The sequence below is a fragment of the Jaculus jaculus genome, chromosome 5, assembly GCF_020740685.1.
Source record: "Jaculus jaculus isolate mJacJac1 chromosome 5, mJacJac1.mat.Y.cur, whole genome shotgun sequence".
In the NCBI taxonomy this organism is placed as follows: Eukaryota; Metazoa; Chordata; class Mammalia; order Rodentia; family Dipodidae; genus Jaculus; species Jaculus jaculus.
Genome location: NC_059106.1, coordinates 77,355,690 through 77,361,273, shown reverse-complemented (window position 1 = coordinate 77,361,273; position 5,584 = coordinate 77,355,690). Strand labels below are relative to the sequence as shown.

At 44.4% G+C, this 5,584-nt stretch overlaps 1 protein-coding gene across 5 annotated transcripts in view; it reads left to right on the top strand.

The window, feature by feature from the left end:
• Positions 1-3,657: 3,657 nt before the first annotated feature.
• Ccdc30 (coiled-coil domain containing 30) overlaps positions 3,658-5,584 on the top strand; it is a 164,646-nt gene continuing 162,719 nt past the window's right edge. For 3 of the 5 annotated variants that reach the window (XM_045149712.1, XM_045149711.1, XM_045149710.1), the window contains exon 1: positions 3,658-3,845. The gene's annotated coding sequence lies outside the window, so the exon portion shown is untranslated. The remainder of the gene's footprint in view (positions 3,846-5,584) is intronic. The other 2 variants (XM_045149714.1, XM_045149713.1) reach the window with 1 other exon arrangement.

Here is a 5,584-nt window from a genome sequence, read left to right as displayed (position 1 = left end):
CACATGGTAAGATGTTCTTTTTTATAAGTTTACTAAAGGTGGAAGCAGGTGAGAAAGACACCTACTTGAGGATAGATTCCCTGTAGATTGCAGTTTCCTTCCCACTATAATTAACCTCTTCTTCATGCTCTAGATTTGTTACACATTTGAGTAACAATGTACCTCTTGAATGTTGCAGAACTGCTTTTTAAATAACTTGACCTTCCATTTGAGACCAAGCAGGGACCTCTATCCCTAGGGAAGCATCACATTGTGGTAAATAATGCCAAGTTTCAGGTCATTAACCAGTTGTACCACCCTATTAGCTTCACAACCTTAGACACATGAATTAATCTCAATATACTTATCTCTCACATGGAGATAACCAGCAAAGTAATGCTAAGGATAAATACTTAGTCTTACACCTGGCACTTCACTGTTGAACCATGCCGAGGAGGACACAAAATGATTACACAACAGACAAGATAAAATTTGAAAGCCAGGCGTGGTGGGTGCACAACTTTAATCCCAGCACTTGGGAGGCAGAGGTAGGAGGACTGCCATGAGCTTGAGGCCACCCTGAGACTACATAATGAATTCCAGGTCAACCTGGGCTAGAATGAGACCCTACCTCAAACAAACAAAAAGATATAATTTGAAGGAGGGCCAGGGCCCTGTCCTGATTTGCTGCTTTAATTGAGAGTTTTAGGAAGTAAAAGCTGTGGGGAGTCTGACCATAAGACAGATCATGAGTTTGCATTAGCTTAGATCATGAGTTGTTGACTTATGTTTGTCAGGAAATCTTTGGAGAACCTAATGAATTCCTTGTGTAGGAACCCCACCCAAAATACATAGTTTTCCATGGCCCAGGTTTAGCCTGTGCTAAATGAGCTTGATATCAACACTTCACACTCAATGTTGCAGTTATTGTTTTTCTCACTTAAGTCAGTGTTATGCTTACTTGAGTCCTTAAGAAACCCAAAACTTTCCTCGATGTTCCAACCAATCTCTTGGATATAGCCCAGAATACAATTTGAAAATCCAGTATTATCTATGAAAAGTAGGCATTGTTTCACATAAATATTTGATTTAGGAGCTGATTGTTGTAACTCAATGATAGAACTCAACCAGCATGTTACAAGGTCTTGGGTATGACCTCTAATAATGAATAAACAACAAAAACCTGACTCAGTACAGTTCATGGTCAGGTGTGGTGGTGCATACCTTTAATCCTAGCACTCAGGAGGCAAAGGTAGGATTGCTGTGAGTTCAAGGCCATCCTGTGACTACATAGTGAATTCCATGTCAGCCTGGGCTAGAGTGAAACCTTACCTTGAAAACTAAAAAATAATTAAAGTACAGTTCATGTACTCAAGTACAGGGAGTTGGGAAGGGTACTGTGTCATACTGACAGAAGAGTTACAATCAGTTTTAGTTGCACAGGTATGAATAGAGCCTATAAGACGACTGAAGTACTTCCGGGTACTAGGAAGTGTGACCATGAGCAGAGGAAAGGTAACTGCAGCAAAGACTACTGAAAGCAGCAGTCCCTCTGAACAAGCATTTCAAATGAACTTTAGGACCAGGTGATAAAACTCAAAAGCAACGAACCCATTAGTGGCTGCAACACTGAGGGAGCAGGAAATAAAAGATGGTTTTCCTCCCTACATACATAACCTCATCTTTGAATGTACAGTGGGGCTCAGACTTCACTGTTACTCTCATAGGAACCATACCATAAGTGTTAGTGCACAAAAACAACCTCTACTGTACTTGAAGTTGTTCAAAGTGTTTACTGCTCAGTTTAGTGCCCATTGGGAGCACTTAAAAGCAGCATTATACAAGTAAAGATTCTAGGAGTTTGTGTGTGTACTAACAAAAGCTTGTGGGTGTGGGGGGTATGAGTCAACAAAAAAGTAAGAAAGTACCTCATCTAGGTTGAAGGGCCAAGGAAAGTTTCCCTAAGGAGGTGATGCTAAAATTAAATAGGCGTGAAGGGGACCCCTCAAGTCACGGTAGTACTGAGCATTTTAGCCCCTCCGGGGGGGGGGCACTTTCAGGGGCTGTATTGGCAAAGGGAGAGTTGAAACACACACACAAAAAAAAACACTGGGTTATCTACCCAGATAATTTTTTTTTAAGGTAGGGTCTCATTGTAGCCCAGGCTGACCTGAAATTCACTGTGTAGTCTCAGGCTGGCCTCGAACTCCTGGCAGTACTCTACCTCTGCCTCCCAAGTGTTGGGATTAAAGGTGTGTAATAGCATGCCCAGCTCTAGGTAATACGTGAACAGCCCAAGCCAGCAAGGGGAAGGTTTGCAACTAGAATAAGAGGGAATATAAGTAGTATTAGAGATAATAGTAAAACAAAAGCTTCCAACATGGTAGTAAAATTAATCTTTGGTAAGCATCTGGAATTTTGTAAAATGAGCATCTAAAAACGAAAAAAGTTGCACCTTGATTAAATGTATCAATTAAAAATATTTGGATTACTATGGAAAAAAAAGATGCAGCTTACCTAAATGGAATATTCAGTGTCTATGTTTTCTTAAGGACATTAGTGTTAATGGTAATTCTGGTTAAGCTTACTTCCTTCTTTAAAAAAATTTTTTTTTCAAGGAGACAGACAGACAATGGGCACACCAGGGACCCTTGCCACTGCAAAGTCTAGATGCATGTGCCACTTTGTGCTTCTGGTGTTACTTAGTTACTGGGAAATCGAACCCAGGCTGTCAAGCTTTGCAAACAAACACCTTTAACTACTGAGCCATCTTTCCAGCCCCCAGTTTCTTCATTTTTCTGATAGTAATCTGGATCCAAAAGTGTTGAGATTTCTGTTAGACTCCTTGGTGGTTAGTGACCGATGGAGACTAAAATTCAGAACAGTTGACGATAGCACCCTCCCCTCTTAAGAATGAATTAACTTTTGGGAGGAGAGAGAGGAGACAGTTACTTTGTGGCCAAGGCTGTACTGAGACTGTGTAACGCAAACTGTTCTTAAACTTGCAATTTAAGGCCATGAACGGGCAAACCTGCCTTGGCCTAATGAATGCTGGGATTACAGCCCTGAGCCACTACGTCCTGCTTCTGAAGTAACTTCTAGAAAAAAAATAAACCTAAGGAAAATAGCCTGAGGCTCTAGGTGAGGCCTGACTGGAAAACTATATGACAACTGGAAGGCAGGGTCAAAACCCAGCCAGCAAATTGTCTATGTTGGCCGTAATGTTACTACGGTTACTGCTGCCTCCAGAGCCAATGAAATGAGCTGTACTAGCCTCTCCTGGGGCCGCGACCTGAAGAGCCAATGGCGTGTGCCGTAACAACCCCTCACGGGAAGCCCAGTTTCGAGTTCCAAAAGCTTGCCTGGTGTTCCTGGTTCCCGCCGGAAGCACACCAGTGCGTCCCCGCGGGAACGCGGTTGCCATGACGGCCCAGGGTCCGCGAGCGCCTGAGGCTAGCGGGACCCTCCAAAAGAAAGTCCCCGAGAAGGAAGGGGTCCGTTCTGCCCGCTGCCTCCACACCGCGGGCCGTTCCCGCTTCTCTTCCCCGCGCGTCCTCCGGCTCCGTCCTTCCTTGCCGGGCTGAGGCGACTCGGCCCGGAGAAGGGGTCGCGGCGTCCCCGGGCCGCGGCGTCCCCGGGCCTCGGCGGCCACCGTCGCTTCGCGCTGGGCCGTGCTTGTCTAGAGAGCGGGCGGGCCCCGAGCGCGCCGGAGTCGAGGTGGGCGTTCGTTTTCTTACTGCAGTCGGGACCACCAGAGTGCTGGAGACCGCTTGGCCCTGCTGGTCAACGAAGGACTGCCGCCATGCACTGCCTCGGACCCGCGTGCGGCTCCGGAGGCCTTGGGTAACCTCGGCGCCAGAGGTCAAGTCAGTTCCCATCCCGTACCCTTCTACCACTTCACCCGCTTCCCCCATCGCGCCGAGCCTCCGCGGTCCTCACCCTGCTCATCCCGCGACCCTGTCGCCCTTCCCTGTCCGCGCTGCGCGTGACTCAGTGTCCAGTCTCACCACTCTTGTCACCTGTAGGCCACCTTCTGCTTCCCCGTCTCAGCGCTCTGCAGCGCTCCGGTCACTGCGAAGGGTCTGTCGCTCTGCACGGTGGCAGGCTCCTTTCTGTCCTGGGTAAACTAGCCGCTAGGATGGAGAAGTGTATGCATGAGTCACCGCAAGCCTGGCGTGTTTTAAAAATGGAGAGAAAAATTAAAATGGCAGTTTTGTACCCACATTAGGCTGTGCATCAGCAGCAAAGTTGACTCTTGTTTAAGTACTGTTAGGCATAATTTTTAGTAGTATGTCCAAAAATGAACACGTAACAAAAGATTTCGACTTTAACTGTATACCCCCCCACACACCTAGAAATAGAATTTACTGGAAAGGAGGTGCTTGAAACAGTTCTTGTTCTTCCTCTTATGTGTCAGTTTGTGAGTCAGAACATACATTTGGTAAAGTGAACCATTAAGGAAGAACAACTTAAAATGATATTTTTGGCAAAGAAGCAGACTCGGAAATCTTTAAAAAGACAGTACAGAAAATCTTAAGATTAATTTAGAGTGAGTGAAATTTTATTTTACTCTGGAAAGTATGGTTTAACTTCTCTTAGAGTTCCTAGTAACTCTTATTTCCTTTTCAGTATTCAGGTTTAAACGTAAACCTAATTTTTAAATTTTTGTGTGAGTGTGCATGAGGTGCATGTATGTGTGCATGTATATGTGGGCACACATGCTTTGTGTGGAAGCCAGAGGATGACTTTATGTGTCACCATCCACCTCCTTTGAGGCAGGGTCTGACACTGGCCTGGAACCCTCCAATTAGTCTAGACTGGTTAGTCAGCAAGATCCAGCATTCCTCTTGTTGCTGCCTCCCCAGTGCTGGAATTACAGGAGCATGACTGGCTATGTAAAATCCATGTCTGAAGATATGTAAAGAATACTTTTTTTTTCTTTTTTTGAGGTGGGGTCTCGCTCTAGCCCAAGCTGACCTGGAATTCATTATGTAGTCTCAGGGTGGTCTTGAACTCATGGCAATCCTCCTACCTCTGCCTCCCGAGTGCAAGTGCTGGGATTAAAGGCATGCACCACCACACCCAGTTTAAGAATACATTTTAATAGGTACTTTGGGGACTAATAATTTTGGATATTTTGATCTCTCAGAACAATTGAATCATTATTTCTGATGTCTCATGCTTCAAGTCAGGTCCAATTTCCAAAACTGAAACATTTAGTTCTGTCTTTTATAATAAGTTAGAAGAGATATACAAATCTCATAGATTAAAAAAAATTATATTAAATGGAACTAAAGAGAATTTTCTTGGAAGAAAAGAAACTGTTAAGTGCTATTTTATAAGAAACTTTCCACTTTCAATATACATTAAACAACCATTATGACAAGGTTAATATATCTGGGGTGGCAGGGGATTTGACTCCTGAGACATTTGGTAATGGAAGGAAACATTTTTTAGTTTGTCACTACTGGATATGTGATCCTGGCATCTTGTCAGGAGAGACCAAGGCTGCTATGACACATCCTACATATACAGAACTTCTCACAAAACAGTGGCATTAGTGCAAGGTTGAGAAGCTGTCCCAACACATTAGTACTTTCTATGC